The 27,634-nt window shown below is 39.2% G+C and overlaps 1 protein-coding gene across 12 annotated transcripts in view; it reads left to right on the plus strand.

The window, feature by feature from the left end:
- Positions 1-27,634, plus strand: part of RC3H1 (ring finger and CCCH-type domains 1) — a 473,299-nt gene that overhangs the window by 24,666 nt on the left and 420,999 nt on the right. Inside the window, exon 1 of one of the 12 annotated variants that reach the window (XM_053693265.1) lies at positions 24,333-24,424. The exons of the other annotated variants lie outside the window; for them this stretch is intronic. The gene's annotated coding sequence lies outside the window, so the exon portion shown is untranslated. Of the gene's footprint in view, positions 1-24,332; positions 24,425-27,634 lie in introns of those variants that run through there. 12 annotated transcript variants of the gene reach the window in all.

The following is a 27,634-nucleotide window of genomic DNA, read 5'->3' on the forward strand; positions in this document are numbered from 1 at the left end:
ATCTCAGTGTTTAATGTACCTTTTAATAGAGTTGTACTTTTTCCATTTTATTTTTAAATCATGTTTTATCAAAAATATCCTCGGTGACAATGTACCTTTTTTAATTTGTTCCCAATTATCCTTTTTACCTGCTGGAGTGTATAAATGGTTTACAAATACCGGTAGCTACCTTTTTTTCATTTCACATTTTATTTTCAGTTCTTAAAGGGACACTGAACCCACATTTTTGTCTTTCTTGATTCAGATCGAGCATGAAATTTTAAGCAACTTTCTAATTTACTCCTATTATCACATTTTCTTAATTCTCTTGGTATCTTTATTTGAAATGCAAGAATGTAGTTGCCAGCCCATTTTTGGTGAACAACCTGGGTTGTTCTTGCTGATTGCTGGATAAATTCACCCACAAATAAAGTGCTGTCCAGAGTTCTGAACCAATAAAAAAAAGCTTAGATGCCTTTTTCAAATAAAGATAGCAAGAGAACGAAGACAAATTAATAATAGGAGTAAACTAGAAAGTTGCTTAAAATTGCATGCTCTATCTGAATCACGAAAGAAAATAATTTGGGTTCAGTGTCCCTCTAAGTACTAGTAATATAAAAGCCATGTACATAAATTTAAAAAAAAATCACACACCCAGTGGGGGTTAAGACAAAGAAATACTAAAATGTTAATTTTCCATTGTTCTATCTAATTATTGGCCTTGCGTATACAATAGGAGATAAGATAAAGACTGATTTGAGGTCTGCACTCCCAGGAGGCTCAGCCCATTTGATTTAGCTGTGGTTTTGATTAGCAGAAACTGATATTTCACACACAAAAGTAAACCCAAAGTAGCAATGTCCCATAAATGTTATTCTCTGTAGCTGGTTAAACAAGTACAGGTACAAATTCCAAAATTCAGACTTTTTATTATTTATATTAAAGGGACAGTCTACACCAGAATTTTTATTGTTTTAAAAGATAGATAATCCCGTTATTACCTATTCCCCAGTTTTGCATAACCAACACAGTTATAGTAGTATACTTTTAAAGGGACATGAAACCCACGTTTTTCTTTCAGGATTTAGAAAGAGCATGCCATTTTAAACAACTTTCTAATTTACTTCTATTGTCTAATTTGCTTCATTCTCTTGATATTCTTTGCTGAAAAAAAATATCTAGATATGCTCAGTAGCTGCTGATTGGTAGATGCACATAGATGCCTTGTGTGATTGGCTGACACGTGCATTGTTATTTCTTCAACAATGGATAACTTAAGAAAGAAGCAAATTAAATAATAGAAGTCAATTGGAATGTTATTTAAAATTGTATTCTCTATCTGAATCATGAAATAATTTTTGGGGATTTAGTGTCCCTTTAACCTCTTTAATTATCTTGTATAAAGCCTCTGCAAACTGCCCCTTTATTTAAGTTCTGACAGACTTGCAGTTTAGCCAATCAGTGCCTGCTCCCAGATAACTTCACGTGCACAAGCACAGTGTTATCTATATGAAACACATGAACTAACACTTTCTAGTGGTGAAAAACTGTTAAAATGCATTCTGGAAAGAGGTGGCCTTCAAGGTCTAAGAAATTAGCATATGAACCTCCTAGATTTAGCTTTCAACTAAGAATACCAAGAGAACAAAGCAAAATTGGTGATAAAAGTAATTTGGAAAATTGTTTAAAATTACATGCCCTATCTGAATAATGAAAGTTTATTTTGGCCTAGACTGTCCCTTTAAAAAAATAATTAAAAAATGGCCTTTTGTCCCTGCCAGTAAGTCACAATCTTCTCTGACTACATCTTTAATTTGGGTTTTGTGTTCTCTAATATAAATGGTAGCCTATATTTATTTAAAGGGCAAATCAACCCAAAACTTATTTTAACTTATTTAAATTAAGTAATTAACGATGTTTAAAGCAAACCATAGCCCAATTTCGATCTAAATATACATTGCTAGTAAAAATACTTACTTTTCCTCCGGCGGTTTTGAAATGGCCGCCTGACCGCTTCTTTTCCTGACGTCATTCTAACATTTCCATCTTCAACTAAGGGATAATTGTCGATCCTGCTCGTGCACGCTTTGCTTTAAACATTAATTTCTTCATTTAAGTAAGTTAAAATAATTTTTGGGTTGACTTGCTCTTTAAACAACTAGTACTAGACAATCCTCCTAATGGTACTATGGATACAAAAGTATTTTAAATTATATAAAACTACCTTTTTAGATTGCATGTATAATCTGTATTATGACATGTAAATATTGCCTAAATTACTTTTTTTTTTACACTTTGTCCCATTTCCTCTCTAAGCTGTCTCTCATTATACACATTCAGTATTCCAAAATCCAAAAGACTTTTCCATTCGCAAGCAGTTGAGATAAAGAGTTTTGTACCTATGATTGCAAACACATTAAATAGAAATCAATTGTACAGTACATTGTTCCTTTAATGTTTTGTAGATGATCCATTTATATAGCCCATCTGCGAGTGTTTTTGTAACAGTATATAGCCTTCCTTATTTTTTAATGACATTGTGCTGATTTTCTGACTCCTAACAAATCCCCAAAGTATCAGATGTATACACAAGTCTACAGACTCCAGCTGCTATTGTTTGTGTAATGGGGTATTTTCATAGGCAAGGGAAGAGTGAGGGGTATCTACTGTTTTTGCTTTCTCAGCCCCTTTCACTGGGTGTCCTAGCCTAACCTCATCGACAGTGCTAAACTGGGAGCTTCTAAGTAAGTTTTTAAAAGGTTTTATGCTGGATTTTTAGACAAGTATTTCTGCATATCATTCTTTAGAGTAGTATTTATTACATTGTTATAGGAAAATTGGTGTATACTGTCCCTTTAAAGGGACAGTTTACCCTACATTTGTCTTCCCTTTTAATTTGTTCACAATGATCCATTTTACTTGCTTGGGGCATATTGAATTGTTTACAAATAGCTCATTTGCCTTTATATCAGGATTTTAAATAGCTGATTTTGCCTGTGGTATCCCTACATATTCTGAGTTTCTATACTTAGGACATTCCAGACAAAATCGGAAACCAGGTGGATGCATTTCAGTTTTAAATAGAAGCATTTTTGTAATATACATGCATTAGCAAAAATGTTTTAAATAGAAGCTATAGCTGTTTCAAGTGTATTTAAGGTGCTTGTACCATCTGGTAATGACTCAGTTGGTTAATTGCTGGCATGATACAAGCTTCTCTGAGCAGCTGCAGTATTTAAAATGCTGGTGCACCAATAATATTTAGCTATGCTTCACATGTATGTGCAGAGAAAAATGGTAAAGGGCCAGTAAAAACAGAAGATTTGCATAATCGGCAAATGCATGATAAAAAGACAATGCAATAACACTTAGGGGCCGAATGATCAAGCTCCGAACTTGTCCGTCTGCTCTGAGGCTGTGGACATCAATCCGCCTGATCCTATACTAGGGTTGATTGACGCCCCCTGCTAGCGGCCGATTGGCCGCGAATCTGCAGGGGGCGGCATTGCACAAGCAGTTCACAAGAACTGCTTGTGCAGTGATAAATGCTGACAGCATATGCTGTCAGCATTTATTGATGTGCGGCGGACATGATACGCTACATTGTATCATGTCCGTCCGCACTTTAATAAATTGGCACCTTAGTCTGAACATCAAATGAGTAGTAGATTTTTCTGACAAATTTCAAAGTTATTATTTTTTTATTATACTTTATTTATGAAGCGCCAACATATTCCGCAGCGCTGTCCATGTGTACAATTCATTTAAATAAAACAATGAAATAAAACTTGTAAGAGACGGGACATGTTTTTAGAAACACATAGAGGAGGAATTAAGGGCCCTATTCCTGTGGGAGCTTACAATCTAGAAGGGGTAGGAGGTTGAGAAACAGCAGGTGGGGACTGCAAGATTGAGAAAGATGTTAATGCAGAGTTAGAGGAGGAAAATTTTAGGTAAGTGAAATTAATTTATTATTGAGTTGGGTGGTAGGCTTCTCTGAACAAAAAAAGTCTTCAGGGAGCATTTAAAGGAAGAAAGATTAGGGCAAAGCCTGACAGCACGAGGGAGAGTATTCCAGAGGGTAGGTGCTGCACGTCAGAAGTCCTGCAGTCTAGCATGAGAGGAGGTGATAGTCGAAGATGCAAGGAGCAGGTCATTGTTGGATCTTAGTGGGCGGGCTGGAGTATACTTGTTTATTAGAGAGGATAGGTAGTGGGGAGCGGCATTGGTGAGAGCTTTGTATGTAAGGGTGCAAATTTTGAATTTAATTCTGCTGTGAATGGGGAGCCAATGACTGGACTCGCAGAGAGGTGCAGCAGATACAGAGCAAAAGGTCCATTAGCCTGGCAGAGGCATTTACGATGGATTAAAGGAGGGGAAGTGTAAGTTATGTCTATTTCCACTCCTGTACCATCAGCCAATGACAAATGCATATACGTATATTCTGTGAATTATTGCACATGCTCAGTAGGAGTTGTTTAAGATTGCATGTTCTATCTGATTCATACATTTAATTTGACCTAAGTGTCCCTTTAACACTCGGTGATAACTTTTACTAGAAGTATTTTTGCCAATACATCTTGATTGCAAATATGTTTCTATTTAATGATGTGAATCAACTATGTTCATTTAAAATTTGACTGGAATGTCCCTTTGAAAGGGATTGGAAAGTCAAAATTAAACTGGCAGGATTTAGATAGAAGTGACTTTAAATGTCTTAAACATGTCCTACACTAGTGGGAGCTAGCTGCCACTAGTGTAGAATTTGTCTTTTCTGATTGGCTAACTTGATGTGTTCAGCTAGCTGCCAGTATTGTAATGTTGTATCCTCAATGGATAACAAAAGAATGAAGCAAACTTGATAATAGAAGTAAATTGGAAAGTTGTTTTGAAATTGTATGTTCTATCCGAACCATGAAATAAAATTTTGGGATTTCCTCTCCCTTTAAAGGGACAGTCTAGTCAAAATTAAACTTCGAGTTTTACACAGCTAGACACTGTTAGTTCATATGCGCCATATAGATAACACGTGTGCTCACGCCTGTTGAGTTATTTATGAGTCGGCACTGATTAGCTAAAATACAAGTCTTTCGAAAGAGCTGAAATAAGGGTGCAGTCTGCTGAGGCTTAGATACAACGTAATCACAGACGTAAAAAGTATATTAATATAACAGTGTTGGTTATGCAAAATTTGGGAATGGGTAACCGAGGGATTATCAATCTTTTTAAACAATCTACATTTCGAAGTAGACCTCCCCTTTAAGTATAGGTTATTGACAAGCTATGTAAACACAGCCAGCAGAAGAAATTACACTCCCAGTCTTCATGTTCAAGTACTTGTATAGAGACAGAGATAAGAAAGGGAAGCGACTGAGGGATAAGACAAGGATGTCGGATATGTCTTAAACCACAAGCCATCAAAATAGGCTAAGCTTGGAAAGAGCAAATCCAACAATTTTATATACAAAAATAAACCTAAACCAATTTTACATTACACTGTCCCTTTAACCCTAAAGCCTCCTATGGTAAGCAAATATGCGAAAACCTTATAGTTTCTCAGCATAAGCATTACGTTTAATAAGGGTGCTGAATCTCGTTAATGTGCTATATTTTGTTTCCATGCAGTGACCCAGTCCTGCACGATATCTGATTTTTTTCTTTTTTCTTTACACAGAATCAACAATCATGAGTAGATAACTGCAAGGCACATTTTCTCCAACATAGGTGTGTCCGGTCCACGGCGTCATCCTTACTTGTGGGATATTCTCTTCCCCAACAGGAAATGGCAAAGAGCCCAGCAAAGCTGGTCACATGATCCCTCCTAGGCTCCGCCTACCCCAGTCATTCTCTTTGCCGTTGTACAGGCAACATCTCCACGGAGATGGCTTAGAGTTTTTTAGTGTTTAACTGTAGTTTTTATTATTCAATCAAGAGTTTATTTTGAAATAGTGCTGGTATGTACTATTTACTCAGAAACAGAAAAGAGATGAAGATTTCTGTTTGTATGAGGAAAATGATTTTAGCAACCGTCACTAAAATCCATGGCTGTTCCACACAGGACTGTTGAGAACAATTAACTTCAGTTGGGGGAACAGTGAGCAGTCTCTTGCTGCTTGAGGTATGACACATTCTAACAAGACGATGTAATGCTGGAAGCTGTCATTTTCCCTATGGGATCCGGTAAGCCATGTTTATTACGATCATAAATAAGGGCTTCACATGGGCTTATTAAGACTGTAGACTTTTTCTGGGCTAAATCGATTCATTATTAACACATATTTAGCCTTGAGGAATCATTTTATTTGGGTATTTTGATATAATAATATCGGCAGGCACTGTTTTAGACACCTTATTCTTTAGGGGCTTTCCCAAAGCATAAGCAGAGCCTCATTTTCGCGCCGGTGTTGCGCACTTGTTTTTGAGAGGCATGGCATGCAGTCGCATGTGAGAGGAGCTCTGATACTTAGAAAAGACTTTCTGAAGGCGTCATTTGGTATCGTATTCCCCTTTGGGCTTGGTTGGGTCTCAGCAAAGCAGATACCAGGGACTGTAAAGGGGTTAAAGTTCAAAACGGCTCCGGTTCCGTTATTTTAAGGGTTAAAGCTTCCAAATTTGGTGTGCAATACTTTTAAGGCTTTAAGACACTGTGGTGAAAATTTGGTGAATTTTGAACAATTCCTTCATGTTTTTTCGCAATAAATTTAAAGTGACAGTAACGGTTTTATTTTAAAACGTTTTTTGTACTTTGTTATCAAGTTTATGCCTGTTTTACATGTCTGAACTACCAGATAGACTGTGTTCTGAATGTGGGGAAGCCAGAATTCCTATTCATTTAAATAAATGTGATTTATGTGACAATGACGCCCAAGATGATTCCTCAAGTGAGGGGAGTAAGCATGGTACTGCATCATTCCCTCCTTCGTCTACACGAGTCTTGCCCACTCAGGAGGCCCCTAGTACATCTAGCGCGCCAATACTCCTTACTATGCAACAATTAACGGCTGTAATGGACAATTCTGTCAAAAACATTTTAGCCAAAATGAACACTTATCAGCGTAAGCGCGACTGCTCTGTTTTAGATACTGAAGAGCATGACGACGCTAATAATAATGTTTCTGAAGGGCCCATAACCCAGTCTGATGGGGCCAGGGAGGTTTTGTCTGAGGGAGAAATTACTGATTCAGGGAACATTTCTCAACAAGCTGAACCTGATGTGATTACATTTAAATTTAAGTTGGAACATCTCCGCATTCTGCTTAAGGAGGTATTATCCACTCTGGATGTTTGTGACAAGTTGGTCATCCCAGAGAAACTATGTAAAATGGACAAGTTCCTAGAGGTGCCGGGGCTCCCAGAAGCTTTTCCTATACCCAAGCGGGTGGCGGACATTGTTAATAAAGAATGGGAAAGGCCCGGTATTCCTTTCGTCCCTCCCCCCATATTTAAAAAATTGTTTGCTATGGTCGACCCCAGAAAGGACTTATGGCAGACAGTCCCCAAGGTCGAGGGAGCGGTTTCCACTTTAAACAAACGCACCACTATACCCATAGAGGATAGTTGTGCTTTCAAAGATCCTATGGATAAAAAATTAGAAGGTTTGCTTAAAAAGATGTTTGTTCAGCAGGGTTACCTTCTACAACCAATTTCATGCGTTGTCCCTGTCGCTACAGCCGCATGTTTCTGGTTCGATGAGCTGATAAAGGCGGTCGATAGTGATTCTCCTCCTTATGAGGAGATTATGGACAGAATCAACGCTCTCAAATTGGCTAATTCTTTTACCCTAGACGCCACTTTGCAATTGGCTAGGTTAGCGGCTAAGAATTCTGGGTTTGCTATTGTGGCGCGCAGAGCGCTTTGGTTGAAATCTTGGTCGGCTGATGCGTCTTCTAAGAACAAGCTACTTAACATTCCTTTCAAGGGGAAAACGCTGTTTGGCCCTGACTTGAAAGAGATTATCTCTGATATCACTGGGGGTAAGGGCCACGCCCTTCCTCAGGATCGGCCTTTCAAGGCAAAAAATAAACCTAATTTTAGTCCCTTTCGTAGAAACGGACCAGCCCAAAGTGCTACGTCCTCTAAGCAAGAGGGTAATACTTCTCAAGCCAAGCCAGCTTGGAGACCAATGCAAGGCTGGAACAAGGGAAAACAGGCCAAGAAACCTGCCACTGCTACCAAGACAGCATGAAATGTTGGCCCCCGATCCGGGACCGGATCTGGTGGGGGGCAGACTCTCTCTCTTCGCTCAGGCTTGGGCAAGAGATGTTCTGGATCCTTGGGCACTAGAAATAGTCTCCCAAGGTTATCTTCTGGAATTCAAGGGGCTTCCCCCAAGGGGGAGGTTCCACAGGTCTCAGTTGTCTTCAGACCACATAAAAAGACAGGCATTCTTACATTGTGTAGAAGACCTGTTAAAAATGGGAGTGATTCATCCTGTTCCATTAAGAGAACAAGGGAGGGGGTTCTACTCCAATCTGTTCATAGTTCCCAAAAAAGAGGGAACGTTCAGACCAATCTTAGATCTCAAGATCTTAAACAAGTTTCTCAAGGTTCCATCGTTCAAGATGGAAACCATTCGGTCTATTCTTCCTTCCATCCAGGAAGGTCAATTCATGACCACGGTGGATTTAAAGGATGCGTATCTACATATTCCTATCCACAAGGAACATCATCGGTTCCTAAGGTTCGCATTCCTGGACAAGCATTACCAGTTCGTGGCGCTTCCTTTCGGATTAGCCACTGCTCCAAGGATTTTCACAAAGGTACTAGGGTCCCTTCTAGCTGTGCTAAGACCAAGGGGCATTGCTGTAGTACCTTACTTGGACGACATTCTGATTCAAGCGTCGTCCCTTCCTCAAGCAAAGGCTCACACGGACATAGTCCTGGCCTTTCTCAGATCTCACGGATGGAAAGTGAACGTGGAAAAGAGTTCTCTATCTCCGTCAACAAGGGTTCCCTTCTTGGGAACAATAATAGACTCCTTAGAAATGAGGATATTTCTGACAGAGGCCAGAAAAACAAAGCTTCTAGACTCTTGTCGGATACTTCATTCCGTTCCTCTTCCTTCCATAGCTCAGTGCATGGAAGTGATCGGGTTGATGGTAGCGGCAATGGACATAGTTCCTTTTGCGCGCATTCATCTAAGACCATTACAACTGTGCATGCTCAGTCAGTGGAATGGGGATTATACAGACTTGTCTCCGAAGATACAAGTAAATCAGAGGACCAGAGACTCACTCCGTTGGTGGCTGTCCCTGGACAACCTGTCACAAGGGATGACATTCCGCAGACCAGAGTGTGTCATTGTCACGACCGACGCCAGTCTGATGGGCTGGGGCGCGGTCTGGGGATCCCTGAAAGCTCAGGGTCTTTGGTCTCGGGAAGAATCTCTTCTACCGATAAATATTCTGGAACTGAGAGCGATATTCAATGCTCTCAAGGCTTGGCCTCAGCTAGCGAGGGCCAAGTTCATACGGTTTCAATCAGACAACATGACAACTGTTGCGTACATCAACCATCAGGGGGGAACAAGGAGTTCCCTAGCGATGGAAGAAGTGACCAAAATCATTCTATGGGCGGAGTCTCACTCCTGCCACCTGTCCGCTATCCACATCCCAGGAGTGGAAAATTGGGAAGCGGATTTTCTGAGTCGTCAGACATTGCATCCGGGGGAGTGGGAACTCCATCCGGAAATCTTTGCCCAAGTCACTCAGCTGTGGGGCATTCCAGACATGGATCTGATGGCCTCTCGTCAGAACTTCAAAGTTCCTTGCTACGGGTCCAGATCCAGGGATCCCAAGGCGGCTCTAGTGGATGCACTAGTAGCACCTTGGACCTTCAAACTAGCTTATGTGTTCCCGCCGTTTCCTCTCATCCCCAGGCTGGTAGCCAGGATCAATCAGGAGAGGGCGTCGGTGATCTTGATAGCTCCTGCGTGGCCACGCAGGACTTGGTATGCAGATCTGGTGAATATGTCATCGGCTCCACCTTGGAAGCTACCTTTGAGACGAGACCTTCTTGTTCAGGGTCCGTTCGAACATCCGAACCTGGTTTCACTCCAGCTGACTGCTTGGAGATTGAACGCTTGATCTTATCGAAGCGAGGGTTCTCAGATTCTGTTATCGATACTCTTGTTCAGGCCAGAAAGCCTGTAACTAGAAAGATTTACCACAAAATTTGGAAAAAATATATCTGTTGGTGTGAATCTAAAGGATTCCCTTGGGATAAGGTTAAGATTCCTAAGATTCTATCCTTCCTTCAAGAAGGATTGGAAAAAGGATTATCTGCAAGTTCCCTGAAGGGACAGATTTCTGCCTTGTCTGTGTTACTTCACAAAAAGCTGGCAGCTGTGCCAGATGTTCAAGCCTTTGTTCAGGCTCTGGTTAGAATTAAGCCTGTTTACAAACCTTTGACTCCTCCTTGGAGTCTCAATTTAGTTCTTTCAGTTCTTCAGGGGGTTCCGTTTGAACCCTTACATTCCGTTGATATTAAGTTATTATCTTGGAAAGTTTTGTTTTTAGTTGCAATTTCTTCTGCTAGAAGAGTTTCAGAATTATCTGCTCTGCAGTGTTCTCCTCCTTATCTGGTGTTCCATGCAGATAAGGTGGTTTTACGTACTAAACCTGGTTTTCTTCCAAAAGTTGTTTCTAACAAAAACATTAACCAGGAGATTATCGTACCTTCTCTGTGTCCGAAACCAGTTTCAAAGAAGGAACGTTTGTTGCACAATTTGGATGTTGTTCGCGCTCTAAAATTCTATTTAGATGCTACAAAGGATTTTAGACAAACATCTTCCTTGTTTGTTGTTTATTCCGGTAAAAGGAGAGGTCAAAAAGCAACTTCTACCTCTCTCTCTTTTTGGATTAAAAGCATCATCAGATTGGCTTACGAGACTGCCGGACGGCAGCCTCCCGAAAGAATCACAGCTCATTCCACTAGGGCTGTGGCTTCCACATGGGCCTTCAAGAACGAGGCTTCTGTTGATCAGATATGTAGGGCAGCGACTTGGTCTTCACTGCACACTTTTACCAAATTTTACAAGTTTGATACTTTTGCTTCTTCTGAGGCTATTTTTGGGAGAAAGGTTTTGCAAGCCGTGGTGCCTTCCATTTAGGTGACCTGATTTGCTCCCTCCCTTCATCCGTGTCCTAAAGCTTTGGTATTTGTTCCCACAAGTAAGGATGACGCCGTGGACCGGACACACCTATGTTGGAGAAAACAGAATTTATGTTTACCTGATAAATTACTTTCTCCAACGGTGTGTCCGGTCCACGGCCCGCCCTGGTTTTTTTAATCAGGTCTGATAATTTATTTTCTTTAACTACAGTCACCACGGTACCATATGGTTTCTCCTATGCTAATATTCCTCCTTAACGTCGGTCGAATGACTGGGGTAGGCGGAGCCTAGGAGGGATCATGTGACCAGCTTTGCTGGGCTCTTTGCCATTTCCTGTTGGGGAAGAGAATATCCCACAAGTAAGGATGACGCCGTGGACCGGACACACCGTTGGAGAAAGTAATTTATCAGGTAAACATAAATTCTGTTTTTGTTTCAATTTTGTAAACCCCTTTTCATATTTTCTTTTTTCCTCTGTGTTAACCATGCACTAGTTTAGCTTAGCGAGTCACCAGCTTACAATGTGTTCTAATGTTAACTGGTCCTAACACTATAATACTTTTGTCTTTATGGGCTGAATCATTCCTTTTGTATGCAAAAGTTTTAGGAACCCCTGACAATTTCCATGACTTTCATTTATAAATAATTGGGTGTTTTGGATGAGCAATTTCATTTTGATTTTTCAAATAACTGGACACAGTAATATTTCACTAGTTAAATGAGGTTTATTGGATTAACAGAAAATGTGCAATATGCATCAAAACAAAATAAGTCAGATACATAAATATGGGCACCCCCACATAAATATTGCATCAATATTTAGTAGAGCCTCCTTTAGCAGAAATAACGGCCTCTAGACGCTTCCTATAGCCTGTAATGAGATTCTGGATGAAGGTATTTTGGACCATTCCTCCTTGCAAAACATCTCCAGTTCAGTTAGGTTTGATGGTTGCCGAGCATGGACAGCCCGCTTCAAATCACCCCACAGATTTTCAATAATATTCAGGTCTGGGGACTGGGATGGCCATTCCAGGACATTGTACTTGTTCCTCTGCATAAATGCCAGAGTAGATTTTGAGCAGTGTTTTGGGTCGTTGTCTTGTTGAAATATCCAGCCCCAGGCATAACTTCAACTTTGTGACTGATTCCTCAACATTATTCTCAAGTATCTGCTGATGAGTGGAATCCATTCGACCCTCAACGTTAACAAGATTCCCAGTACCGGCACTGGCCACACAGCCCCACAGCATGATGGAACATCTACCATATTTTACTGTGGGTTGCAAGTGTTTGTCTTGAAACGCTGTGCTCTTTTGCCGCCATACTTATTGCCCCTTGTTATGACCAAATAACTCGATCTTTGTTTTATCAGTCCACAGCACCTTCTTCCAAAATGAAGCTGGTATGTCCAAATGTGCGTTTGCATACCTCAAGCGACTTTGTTTGTGGCGTGTGTGCAGAAAAGGCTTCTTCTGCATCACTCTTCTACAGCTTCTCCTTGTGCAAAGTGTGCTGAATTGTTGAATGATGCACAGTGACACCATCTGCACCAAGATGATGATGTAGGTCTTTGGAGGTGGTCTGTGGGCTTTTTTTGATCGTTCTCACCATCCCTTGCCTCTCCGATATATTACTTGGCCTGCCACTTCTGGCCTTAACAAGAACTGTGCCTGTGGTCTTCCATTTCCTCACTATGTTCTTCACAGTGGACACTGACAGCTTAAATCTCTGCGATAACTTTTTGTAGCCTTCCCCTAAACCATAATGTTGAACAATCTTTGTTTTCAGGTCATTTGAGAGTTGTTTTGAGGCCCCCATGTTGCCACTCTTCGGCGGAGGGTCAAAGAGAACAACTACTTGCAATTGGCCACCTTAAATATCTTTTCTCATATTTTGATGCACCTGTCTATGAAGTTCAAGGCTTGATGGGCTCACCAAACCAATTGTGTGTTCCACTTAATCAGTGCTAGGTAGTTACAGGTATTCAAATAAAAAAAATGACACGGATGCCCAAATTTATGAACCTGTCTAATTTTGTTTTGATACATATTGCACATTTTCTGTTAATCCAATAAACCTCATTTCACTACTTAAATATTACTGTGTCCTTCAGTTATTTGATAGGCTCCTAATTTTTAAACAGATTTGTCAAGCACTTATATGTATGTGTGTGTGTGTGTGTATATATATATATATATATATATATATATATATATATATATATATATATATATATGTATATATACATATATATACACACATATATATATACACACATATATATATACACACATATATATATATATATACACATATACATACATACATACATACATACATACATACATACATACATACATACATACATTCTCTCTCTCTCTCTCTCTCTCTCTCTCTCTCTCTCTCTCTCTCTCTCTCTCTCTCTCTCTCTCTCTCTCTCTCTCTCTCTCTCTCTCTCTCTCTTCTCTCTCTTTTTCTCTTTTTCTTCTCTCTCTTTTTTCTCTCTTTCTCTCTCTCTTTTTTCTCTCTTTCTCTCTCTCTTTTTTCTCTCTTTCTCTCTCTCTTTTTTCTCTCTTTCTCTCTCTCTCTTTTCTCTCTCATATCCAGCGAGTGCCTTCCTCCTTTTGAATGTGTTGGACTATCTGTTGTGCACCCCGGTTGTCAAAGGGTACGGTAAGTACTAGGCTGTATATATATATATATATATATATATATATATATATATATATATATATATATATACTCCATTAATCTGTCATGACTACACCTTAGCTTGGGTCGGTGCTATAATCAATGGAAGATATTCAGTGCGTATGTATATGCCTTTCCTGGCAATCCTTTAAATAACCAAGTCTTCCTATTGTGCATGTAAGATGCTCTTCACAGTATACAAAACACCAATATGTTATAGACTGAGGAAGAGTAGCTAAGCAACAAGGGTTTTAAAATGGACAGACCTCTGATTTCATATTGCTGTCCCCCCCCCCCAAAAAAAAAAACCAACAACAAAAAACACAAAAGCAAAACGAAACATGTACATTAGTCTGTTTTGAAAATATGATTTTATGACTTGCTTTCTCAATCCTGTGTGCTGTTGGATAAGTTACACTGTAAATAAGATATGTACATCATTTTGACATTGAATTTATTTGAGTAAAAGTGCAACACTAGAGTATCTGGTGTTGCACAGATATTTGTGTTACATTTTTATCTAAAAAGAAATGTCACAGAAATAAGACAAATTAAAAGGCCACTGTAAGTAAATATTTTCTATGCCTGTTACTAACTAACTACCCCAAATACGCTTTTTATCAATAGCATTTCATTAACATATCTCTACCGTATATCAGAAATCTTGTCTGCAAATTTAATTGTTTTCCAAACCCACTCCGTGGGTATCCTTTGCTCTGTACCAATCCATTTACAATACCTAGGTTTCAAAATGGCGCTTTAAACACAGTTATTGGTTTAAGTATTTTGAACATGCAGCGTTTTGGAGAAAATATAGGTCAGTAGGTTTTAATTAATGTTTAACTTTAATATGTTAGTTGTTTAGCTTAAAAATTATAACAGAAAGTAATCCTTTAATGCTGCAGACCAAGGCCGTTTTCTACATTTGTTTCACTAATGAATAACAAAAAACAAAATTATGCACATATCTAAAGAACAGTTACATGTAGCAATTGAATTTCACCTTATTGTAGGCACATATACATTTGTGTGTGTGTCACTCTCTTCACTCACCTGAATCCTGGAAAGGTGTGTAGGTGGCTCCACTGATTTTTTTTATTTTTTTTCTCCCAGCTCACCAGAGTGACTTCACATAGTTATGCTTTTTAAAAAAAAATTGTGTGTGACTAAGATTTATCATTGATGTTCTTCTATATTTGCGGCTATAAATGTGCAATGCAAATTAATGCCCTTATGTATAAAATGCACCTAAAATAGGGCAATTTCGACTGTAAAATTCTCCTACTCAGTTTGCGTTTGCCTAGACGCACAGGAGCACCAAAGAAAAATGGTTAAATTAGATAAATTTAATTTTCTATATTGTGCATTATCAAATTGACTAGTTGCAAGATGTCTGGAAAGGCTGGAGAAGGAAGATTTTTGCATTTTCTTTCACAATATTGCTACAATATTTCTATAGAACTTTTTTGCTGCAGTGCAATCGTAATATTGTGAAACAATAAAAAATGGATATTTCTCTTGTTAAGTGTATTCAGTCCACGGATCATCCATTACTTATGGGATATATTCCCTTCCCAACAGGAAGTTGCAAGAGGATCACCCAAAGCAGAGCTGCTATATAGCTCCTCTCCTCCACGTCATATCCAGTCATTCTCTTGCAACTCTCAACATAGTAGGAAGGTGTGAGAGGAGTGTGGAGTTTTTTATACTTAATTATTTCTTCAATCAAAAGTTTGTTATTTTAAATGGCACCGGAGTGTGCTGTTTTTCTCTCAGGCAGTATTTAGAAGAAGAATCTGCCTGCGTTTTCTATGATCTTAGCAGAAGTAACTAAGATCCACTGGCTGTTCTCGCACTTTCTGAGGAGTGGGGTAACTTCAGAAAGGGAATAGCATGCGGGGTTCCCTGCAGATGAGGTATGTGCAGTAAAATATCTTTCTAAGGAATGGAATTGACTAAGAAAATACTGCTGATACCGATGTAATGTAAGTACAGCCTTAAATGCAATAGTAGTGACTGGTATCAGGCTGATGAATGTATGTGCAGTAAAGTAATTTTCTAAGGAATGGAATTTGACTAAGAAAATGCTGTCAATACTGAAGTAATATATGAGCCTTAACTGCAGTAGAAGCGACTGGTAGCAGGCTTATTGATAACACTACATAACTTTTAAAATGTATGTTTAAAACGTTTACTGGCATGTTATTCGTTTTTGTGAGGTACTTTGGTGATAAATCTTTTGGGGCATGATTTTTTCCACATGGCTGACGTATATTTCTGCATAGAAAAGGTTAGCTGAGGTTTCCCACTGTTGTAATATGAGTGGGAGGGGCCTATTTTAGCGCTTTTTTGCGCAGTAAAAATTCAGTCACAGTCTTCCTGCTTCTTCCTCCTTGATCCAGGACGTCTCTAGAGAGCTCAGGGGTCTTCAAAATTCATTTTGAGGGAGGTAATCAGTCACAGCAGACCTGTGACAGTGTGTTTGACTGTGATAAAAACGTTAATTGTTAAATTGATTATCCGTTTTGGGTATTAAGGGGTTAATCATCCATTTGCTAGTGGGTGCAATACTTTGCTAACTTAATACATTTACTGTGAAAATTTGGTTGCTATAACTGATTTGGTTCATTGTTATTTCAACTGTGACAGTTTTTTTGTGCTTCTTAAAGGCGCAGTAGCGTGTCCTATATTGCTTGTAAACTTATTTGAAAGGATTTTCCAAGCTTGCTAGTCTCATTGCTAGTCTGTTTAAACATGTCTGACACAGATGAATCTGTTTGTTCACTATGTTTGAAGGCCAATGTGGAGCCCCATAGAAATATGTGTACTAAATGTATTAATGTCACTTTAAATAAAAGTCAGTCTTTATCTGTAAAGAAATTATCACCAGACAACGAGGGGGAAGTTATGCCGACTAACTCTCCTCACGTGTCAGTACCTTCGCCTCCCGCTCAGGAGGCGCGTGATATTGTGGCGCCAAGTACATCAGAGAGGCCCATACAAATCACTTTGCAAGACATGGCTGCTGTTATGACAGAGGTATTATCTTAATTGCCAGAATTAAGAGGCAAGCGCGATAGCTCTGGGTTAAGGACAGAGCGCGCTGATGATGTGAGAGCCATGTCCGATACTGCGTCACAATTTGCAGAACATGAGGACGGAGAGCTTCATTCTGTGGGTGACAGATCTGATCCAGGGAGACCGGATTCAGAGATTTCTAATTTTAAATTTAAGCTTGAGAACCTCCGTGTATTGTTAGGGGAGGTATTAGCGGCTCTGAATGATTGTAACACGGTTGCAATTCCAGAGAAATTATGTAGGCTGGATAGATACTATGCGGTGCCGGTGTGTACTGACATTTTTCCTATACCTAAAAGGCTTACAGAGATTATTAGCAAGGAGTGGTATAGACCCGGTGTGCCCTTTTCCCCTCCTCCGATATTTAGGAAAATGTTTCCAATAGACACCACCACACGAGACTTATGGCAGACGGTCCCTAAGGTGGAGGGAGCAGTTTCTACTTTAGCTAAACGTACCACTATCCCGGTGGAGGATAGTTGTGCTTTTTCGGATCCAATGGATAAAAAATTAGGTTACCTTAAGAAAATGTTTGTTCAACAAGGTTTTATCTTACAGCCCCTTGCATGCATTGCGCCTGTCACTGCTGCTGCGGCATTCTGGTTTGAGTCTCTGGAAGAAGCCATTTGCACAGCTCATTGGATGAGATTATGGACAAGCTTAAAGCACTTAAGCTAGCTAACGCATTTGTTTCTGATGCCGTTGTACATTTAACCAAACTAACGGCTAAGAACTCCGGATTCGCCATCCAGGCGCGCAGAGCGCTATGGCTTAAATACTGGTCAGCTGACGTGACTTCTAAGTCTAAATTGCTTAATATTCCTTTCAAAGGGCAGACCTTATTCGGGGCCGGCTTGAAAGAAATTATTGCTGACATTACTGGAGGTAAGGGTCATACTCTTCCTCAGGACAGGGCCAAATCAAAGACCAAACAGTCTAATTTTCGTGCCTTTCGTAACTTCAAGGCAGGAGCAGCATCAACTTCCTCCGCTCCAAAACAGGAAGGAACTGTTGCTCGTTACAGACAGGGCTGGAAAGCTAACCAGTCCTGGAATAAGGGCCAGCAGGCCAGAAAACCTACTTCTGCCCCTAAGACAGCATGAAGGGAGGGCCCCCTATCCGGAAACGGATCTAGTGGGGGGCAGACTTTCTCTCTTGATGTCCAGGATCCCTGGGCGTTAGAGATCATACCTCAGGGATATCTTCTGGACTTCAAAGCTTCTCCTCCACAAGGGAGATTTCATCTTTCAAGGTTATCAGCAAACCAAATAAAGAAAGAGGCATTTCTACGCTGTGTACAAGACCTCTTAGTAATGGGGGTGATCCACCCAGTTCCGCGGACGGAACAAGGGCAAGGTTTTTACTCAAATCTGTTTGTGGTTCCCAAGAAAGAGGGAACCTTCAGACCAATCTTGGACCTAAAAATCTTAAACAAATTCCTAAGAGTTCCATCATTCAAAATGGAAACTATTCGAACCATCCTACCCATGATACAAGAGGGTCAATACATGACCACAGTGGACTTAAAGGATGCCTACCTTCACATACCGATTTACAAAGACCATTATCGGTACCTAAGATTTGCCTTTCTAGACAGGCATTACCAGTTTGTAGCTCTTCCCTTCGGGTTAGCTACGGCCCCGAGAATTTTTACAAAGGTTCTGGGCTCACTTCTGGCGGTGCTAAGACCGCGAGGCATAGCGGTGGCTCCGTACCTAGACGACAGTCTGATACAAGCGTCAAGTTTTCAAATTGCCAAGTCTCATACAGAGATAGTTCTGGCATTTCTGAGGTCGCATGGGTGGAAGGTGAACGTGGAAAAGAGTTCTCTATTGCCACTTACAAGGGTTCCCTTCCTGGGGACTCTTATAGATTCTATAGAAATGAAGATTTACCTGACGGAGTCCAGGTTATCAAAGCTTCTGAATGCTTGCCGTATCCTTCATTCCATTCCACGCCCGTCAGTAGCTCAGTGCATGGAAGTAATCGGCTTAATGGTAGCGGCAATGGACATAGTGCCATTTGCGCGCCTGCATCTCAGACCGCTGCAATTATGCATGCTAAATCAGTGGAATGGGGATTACTCAGATTTGTCCCCTCTACTAAATCTGGATCAAGAGACCAGAGATTCTCTTCTCTGGTGGCTTTCTCAGGTCCATCTGTCCAAGGGGATGACCTTTCACAGACCAGATTGGACGATTGTAACAACAGATGCCAGCCTTCTAGGTTGGGACGCAGTCTGGAACTCCCTGAAGGCTCAGGGATTATGGACTCAGGAGGAGAAACTCCTCCCAATAAATATTCTGGAATTGAGAGCAATATTCAATGCTCTTCTAGCTTGGCCTCAGTTAGCAACACTGAGGTTCATCAGATTTCAGTCGGACAACATCACGACTGTGGCTTACATCAACCATCAAGGGGGAACCAGGAGTTCCCTAGCGATGTTAGAAGTCTCAAAGATAATTCGCTGGGCAGAGTCTCACTCTTGCCACCTGTTAGCGATCTACATCCCAGGCGTGGAGAACTGGAAGGCGGACTTTCTAAGTCGCCAGACTTTTCATCCGGGGGAGTGGGAACTTCATCCGGAGGTCTTTGCTCAACTGATTCATCGTTGGGGCAAACCAGAACTGGATCTCATGGCGTCTCGCCAGAACGCCAAGCTTCCTTGTTACGGATCCAGGTCCAGGGACCCGGGAGCGGCGCTGATAGATGCTCTGGCAGCCCCTTGGGTTTTCAACATAGCTTATGTGTTTCCACCATTTCCGCTGCTACCTCGACTGATTGCCAAGATCAAACAGGAGAGAGCATCGGTGATTCTGATAGCGCCTGCGTGGCCACGCAGGACCTGGTATGCAGACCTAGTGGACATGTCGTCCTGTCCACCATGGTCTCTGCCTCTGAGGCAGGACCTTCTAATACAAGGTCCTTTCAAACATCCAAATCTAATTTCTCTGAGGCTGACTGCATGGAGATTGAACGCTTGATCCTATCAACGCGTGGCTTCTCGGAGTCAGTTATTGATACCTTAATATAGGCACGGAAGCCTGTTACCAGAAAAATTTACCATAAGATATGGCGTAAATATTTATATTGGTGCGAATCCAAGAGTTACTCATGGAGTAAGGTTAGGATTCCTAGGATATTGTCCTTTCTACAAGAGGGTTTAGAAAAGGGCTTATCTGCTAGTTCGTTAAAGGGACAGATTTCTGCTCTGTCTATTCTCTTACACAAACGTCTGGCAGAAGTTCCAGACGTCCAGGCTTTTTGTCAGGCTTTGGCTAGGATTAAGCCTGTGTTTAAGACTGTTGCTCCTCCGTGGAGCTTAAACTTGGTTCTTAAAGTTCTTCAAGGGGTTCCGTTTGAACCCCTTCATTCCATTGATATTAAGCTTTTATCTTGGAAAGTTCTGTTTTTGATGGCTATTTCCTCGGCTCGAAGAGTCTCTGAGTTATCTGCCTTACATTGTGATTCTCCTTATCTGATTTTCCATTCAGACAAGGTAGTTCTGCGTACTAAACCTGGGTTTTTACCTAAGGTAGTTTCTAACAGGAATATCAATCAGGAGATTGTTGTTCCATCATTATGTCCTAATCCTTCTTCAAAGAAGGAACGACTTTTGCATAATCTGGACGTAGTCCGTGCCCTGAAGTTCTATTTACAGGCAACTAAAGATTTTCGTCAAACTTCTTCCCTGTTTGTCGTGTACTCTGGACAGAGGAGAGGTCAAAAAGCTTTGGCAACCTCTCTTTCCTTTTGGCTTCGTAGCATAATACGTTTAGCCTATGAGACTGCTGGACAGCAGCCTCCTGAAAGAATTACAGCTCATTCCACTAGAGCTGTGGCTTCCACCTGGGCCTTTAAGAATGAGGCCTCTGTTGAACAGATTTGCAAGGCTGCAACTTGGTCTTTGCTTCACACTTTTTCAAAATTTTACAAATTTGACACTTTTGCTTCTTCGGAGGCTGTTTTTGGGAGAAAGGTTCTACAGGCAGTGGTTCCTTCCGTTTAAGTTCCTGCCTTGTCCCTCCCATCATCCGTGTACTTTAGCTTTGGTATTGGTATCCCATAAGTAATGGATGATCCGTGGACTGAATACACTTAACAAGAGAAAACATAATTTATGCTTACCTGATAAATTTATTTCTCTTGTAGTGTATTCAGTCCACGGCCCGCCCTGTCTTTTTTAAGGCAGATCAAAATTTTAATTAAACTCCAGTCACCACTGCTCCTTATGGTTTCTCCTTTCTTATCTTGTTTCGGTCGAATGACTGGATATGACATGTGAGGGGTGGAGCTATATAGCAGCTCTGCTTTGGGTGATCCTCTTGCAACTTCCTGTTGGGAAGGGAATATATCCCATAAGTAATGGATGATCTGTGGACTGAATACACTACAAGAGAAATAAATTTATCAGGTAAGCATAAATTATGTTTTCTTCCACTTTTTAGATTATCCACTAGCGACAAAAGCCATAAAAATGTTCTTTTAAGGGTGCAAGTTTTACACATAACTAGCGATTAAGCTTATTTCCAAAGATAAATTATGCCCATATAGTTATTAAACAGCATAAATGTATGTTTAGTTCGCCTGAGCTTGTCTTTGTAAAAGGCAAGCTGAGGCGAACACATAGGAGAATATAAAAGAAAATTATCATAGTGCTTGATAAATCTTGCTCTGTGGGATCATGTTGATAGGTAACATTTTTTTTGTCTCCTGGATGTTTTGTAATTTTTTTTTATGGATATTTAGAGTATTAAAAAAACAAAAAAAAAAACAAGAAGATATGCAATATTATTTGAAATTACAGAAAACAGGGACATAATAAATAATCAAAGGACGGTTACCCCACTTCTGATCTAGAGAATTATGTAAACTTTTCATATTTTAGGAGACTGAAACAAATAATTCAGCCAGTTCATGTTATTTATTTTTGTCTGTGTCTGTGGGTGCTACCCATCTTTGAAAATACTATTTACATAACTCACTATTGTACATTTACCAGTCTTTGCTGTTGTGGACTTCCCATTTTAATGGAAGTAACTAATCATCATTAACATTTTATAAACCATAAAAACATGCATCAAGTGGCAATTTTAGACTTAAATATGACAAGTGTTTAAACCTGATAATGTGACATTCTGCAGTTTACACTAAAGGTTTGCTTTCATAACTAGCACTTATAATCCATCCTAAATAGTCATAATAACCCTTGTGCCTTTTGTCATTCTGACGTTTTAGCCAGATTGTGTAAAGAATGCTGTGGTGTAATTAGTGCAATTTATCAGACATTAATGAACTAAGTGTTTTCTATTCCATCTAAGCTGGTCATTCTAGATATATTCAGCAGTTCTACCTGTTAATCCTGCTCAAGTTATGTGATGACATTATTTTGTATTACTGGCTTCATATTATAACAGGGAGAACAAATTATTGTGTCATTTTAAATGCTTTTGCTACTATTCTTCTTATGACAGGCACAGGACTTAAACATCTTTAAAAAAAGTGTCTGGTGCCTAGGTTTGTTTATGCTTTACTACCTCTGTACTACTCTGTTCAGATTCTTTGCAGTGATTCTTAGCATGCTGCAGCCTGAGATTCATAATAAGAAAGCAGGAGGTGAATAGATCCACCACTCTGTTTTTAAACTTTAAAGGAGCATTACAGTAAAATTAAGTGTATAATAAATCAAATCAGTAACACTTTTTTTTTTTTTTTTTGTGCCCCCACCAATTCACCTGGCAGATAAAGACAGCCATGCAGGCCTGGCGATTAAAGCCCAAATTAGCTGCTCCAAATAAGGCAGATGTTTAACTATTGAAAAATATTTGCTGTTTAAAATAATTTGTTTTAAAAACTTCAAGACTTGGTTGATAAATGTTATAGCAAGACGACTTCACAGATGCAATACAAGCAATCTTAAAGGGACAGTTTACCCAAAAAGTTAACACAATAGCAGGAATAGTTGAGTATAGTGCTGCTGAACATGCTCTGTATTTAGAAATATTTTTTTAAATGTCTGTATACAATGCACTTTGCCTAAACCCCTTAGAAAATTTTCTGGCCGCACGACAAGTCTGCTGTTACTCCCCCTCAGTGCATTGCGCATGTGCTGTCCTCTCCTAAAGCTTTTGCAACAAGCTGCCTGATGACCTGAGCACACGCTATATTTCAATACATTGTATAGCTGTTTACTTGCTCAGATGCCGTGGCTGCCCTGCATTGCCTGCTAAAAAATTCCTATGTGTAATAAAAGTCAGAGCTTTGACTGCAGACATCGGCCCTGTAAGATTGATTAAAATGAGAACGTCTGTAGAACGGCAAGACAAGCAGAAAAATCACTTCAGCTAAACTTCCTACAGCGTGTAGTGAGCATATCAAGGGGTCTACGTACTTGCAACAAAACAGATTCTCACTGCAGAAATACATACGCTGTCTGCACAAATACAGAGGTAAGAATTTCAGGTCAAATGATGTTGTTGATGTTAAAAGTATGTAGTCCTCCTGATATGCTCACTACACGCTGTGAGAAGTTTAGCTGAAGTGATCTCTCTGCTTGTCTTGCCGTTCTTCAGCCGTTCTCAGTCTCATCAATATTACAGAGCCGATGTCTGCAGTCAAAGCTCTGACTTTTATTACACCTGTGACCTAGGAATTTTTAAAAATGATGTATTTTTACTGTTTAGCAGGGATTACAGAGGATTTGTGCAGGGAAATTTCTAATGCTCATTTGACATAGGAATTTGCATATAGCCTATGATTGGAGGTTGGGCGTGCTATACTAAAGCACAGCTCAGCCCTTTCATGGGGGAGTGCCAGCACCCTGGATAATACTCGCAGAAGCAGGAGAAAAAAAGCTAAAAATAGCAAGTTTAACTATATATGTATAATTTCTTTAGTCACTGTATTTCCTTTATGGACATAGATTGGTGATTGCTGTTTACACTGGCCCTTTAAGCTCTCTGAGCTTGAATACTGGTGCACTGCCATCACAGGATATGTGCGTATGCCGCAGAAAAACAGTAATATACTTATATTAGCAAAAATGCTTCTAGTAAAAGCCAACACAAAAAATGCTTTAATATTATGTTCCCATGCACATTTACATTTTGACTTTTCTATTCCTTTAAAAAACACACCACTTTAAAACTTCACATAAATACATATGACAGTATGCTTGATACACTGTCTTCTCATTGTGCTTTACAATGGGTTAGGTGTGCCTGCATTTACCTGTAGTTTACAGATGATCACTGTGTGAGAACAGCTCTATATCTTTAGAGAAGATAGTAAATGTTTATATTCAGTGGGGGAAGGGTCTTCTCTTTTAGAGCCTTCAGTTTATGCTAATTTATGTTATAATCAGGCTCACTTCCTCTTTTGGTGTGAGTTGTGTCTTTTGAAGAGGGCGTTGCAAATGGCTTGTGGGGAAACACAACAGAAAGAATGAGGAAGCACTGGTGAAAAGGAACAAGTTTTTTTTAATAGAGGAGACAGCAGTTGGCGTTAGCCAGCTCTGTTTTCCATGCTGGCCCTCTGGAAGGTTGATGGAGGGCTACAAAATCAGTAAGTGGCCTTTGTGTTTGTGTGTGTGATGTTCCTGGCAAAATAATACTTTATTTAGATAAGGGTTTGGGACCTTTGTATAACTAACTTATAGGAATAGCAGACGTGGATCAAGTGTTGTTTTTGATGAGTGTTCACAATAATTTTAGAACATTTAATTCTGTTGTAGTTTGTGATAGCACTTTTGTTTTCATTGTATACTGGGACGATTAGATTGTCGCTAGACAGCAGGGTCTGCAAGTAACACGCTTTTAATTTGGTTTTGTGGGTCAATTTAAATTTAACTTTGGAACTTGATTATTTTTAGCAGATCTAGTCTGTAAAATGTGTAAATGCATTTAGATTGGTTTCTGTTAAAGGGACATAAAACCCAAAATGTTTCTTTACAGATACAACATGCAATTTTAAACCACTTTCCAATTTCCTTTTAATATCCATTTTGCTTTATTTACTTGGTATCCTTTATTGAATGAGCAGCAATGCACTACTGGGAGCTAGCTCTTTAATAAGCCAATCACAACAGGCATACATGGGCAGCCACCAATCAGCAGCTAGCTCCCAGCCCCTGAACCTACAAGGTTATTATTTTCAATAAAGGATACCAAGATAGCAAAGCATAATATTACATAATAGAAGTAAATTGGTAAGTTGTTTAAAATTGTATGCTCTTAATGAATCCCGCCCCTTTAAGATATATCTCTGTGTTCTCCCCAGGACCTTTTTAGCGGGTGCACCACCTGGCTAATTTTACTGACCACCAAAAAAAATTTAAGCCAATATTAAAAGGAATTACTACTGAGATGACATAAGTCACAAGTGTGTGAGCTATGTCAAGAAAGGGTATGCTTTTATACACTGTAATAAAGCTGTCTCAAAATAATTATCTCAAGTATCAAAAAAATCGAATGAGTTATAAAATGTAACTTTTTATTCTTGTTGATTAAAATAGACGGCTTATATATTTTTAGGATAAGGACAGCAATATATCCAAAAAATATATAAGCCGTCTATTTTAATCAACAAGAATAATAGTTACATTTTATAACTCATTCGATTTTATTGATACTTGAGATAACTTTATTACAGTGTATAAAAGCATACTCTTTCTTGACATAGCTCGCACACTTGTGACTTATGTCATCTCAGTAGTAATTTGCATTCCATGCTTAAGCACCGCTCCTATAGGCTACCAATATATTTTTGTATTTAACTTTGACAAGGTACCTCGGGAGAAAATAAATCCCAAAATAAAGGAATAATAACTACAAACTTTTGGTTTGCTCCTAATCCCTCAGTTACAATATTAAAGGGACACTGAACCCAATTTTTTTCTTTCGTGATTCAGATAGAGCATGACATTTTAAGCAACTTTCTTATTTACTCCTATTATCAAATTTTCTTCATTCTCTTGCTATCTTTATTTGAAATGCAAGATTGTAAGTTTAGATGCCGGCCCATTTTTGGTGAACAACCTGGGTTGTTGCTGATTGGTGGATAAATGTATCCACCAATAAAAAAGTGCTGTCCAGAGTCCTGACCCTAAAGATGCCTTCTTTTTCAAATAAAGATGGCAAGAGAACGAAGAAAAATTAAAGGACCAGTCAACACATTAGATTTGCATAATCAACAAATGCAAGATAACAAGACAATGCAATAGCACTTAGTCTGAACTTCAAATGAGTAGTAGATTTTTTTTATAACAAATTTCAAAGTTATGTATATTTCCACTCCCCTTGTACCATGTAATAGCAATCGGCCAATTGCAAATGCATATACGTATAGTCTGTGAATTCTTGCACATGCTCAGTAGGATCTGGTGACTCAAAAATTGTAAATATAAAAGACTGCACATTTTTTTTAATGGAAGTAAATTGGAAAGTTATTTAAAATTACATGCTGTATCTGAATCATGAAAATTTAATTTAACCTGAGTGTCCCTTTAATAGGAGTAAAATAAAAAGTTGCTTAAAATTGCATGCTCTATCTGAATCACGGAAGAAAAAAATTGGGTTCACTGTCCCTTTAAGCTAAAATTAGCTAATATTAAAATTCTATTGTTATTGCAAAAATATCATTAAATAAATTTGTTAAATTTTGCAATTAGTGCTTTGGATAGCTATAAAAATTATATAAAATACTAAACTGTCCCCACCTGGCTGCTTTATAATGCCACCTGGCTAGCAATTTTTTTTTTAAATTTCCAGCAGGTAATACAAATGTTCAGTGTCTCGTGGCAGATTCTGAACATTTCATACCAGCTGTAAGGTTTCTTGATCTGTTGGTGCTGTTTAAAAATAAATTTAAAATAATCTCTGTATGGAAAAACAATTTTTTGTTAACAAGTAATTTTGTATTAAATGCACACTATGGATTGTCTGCATCCTGCTGAAAACTGATAAATACATTGTAACTGTTACCCCACTAGGTACTCCTGTCACTGTGATTGCAACTCTAAGACAAGAACTCATCTTTGGTTCTCCCTTTAGAGGTTTAGTATGCAGTTGGATAGGTTGCATGCATACTAGTAGTGTTCTACACATCATTTGCGTGCCTGCAGTTTTAGTTTGTTCTCCACGGAAACGTTTGCCAGCGGGGTGGCATAATGATGTAACCGGGTGGGTGCAGTGTAATACTTTGCAATATTACATTTTTTTTTAAAAATAATTGTTAGTCAAGCTATCTGAAGCACAAATTAATTGCATAAATTGATTGAATAATAATTTGAGCAACAAACATTGGGGAGGACTGGTTTATTCTAGTTTGACAGTGCAGACAATAATTGTATGTAATTTTCTGCTATTGCAAGTAAGCTGTTTTTGTGCATGTAAATATTATATAAAAATACAAATAAATATCACCTACACCCATGTAGGTTTTTAAATATATTTGTGAAGAAATGTATTTGTGGCTCCTATATTTGTAAAGTGTTTGATTAAGCATTATTAACAGGCCATTAAAGTGGTAAAATTACTGATTGACTCACCAGCGGTTTCTGCTTGTTACCAGCAGTTCTCTGCTCCTGCAAAGGGGTTAAACAGAGCACGTAATTTTACATTAGTGTCCCTGCAACTGTAAACAAATTAGAGCCTGTAATTTTTCCACTATACTGGCGCTTTCATTTTGCCATAACTGGTATTGGTTTATATTTTACTACAAATTGCAATTAAAAAAAAAATAAAAATACTTTTTGCTTGTCCTCACTTTAACAAA

The sequence above is a fragment of the Bombina bombina genome, chromosome 10 (genome assembly GCF_027579735.1).
Source record: "Bombina bombina isolate aBomBom1 chromosome 10, aBomBom1.pri, whole genome shotgun sequence".
Taxonomy (NCBI): domain Eukaryota; kingdom Metazoa; phylum Chordata; class Amphibia; order Anura; family Bombinatoridae; genus Bombina; species Bombina bombina.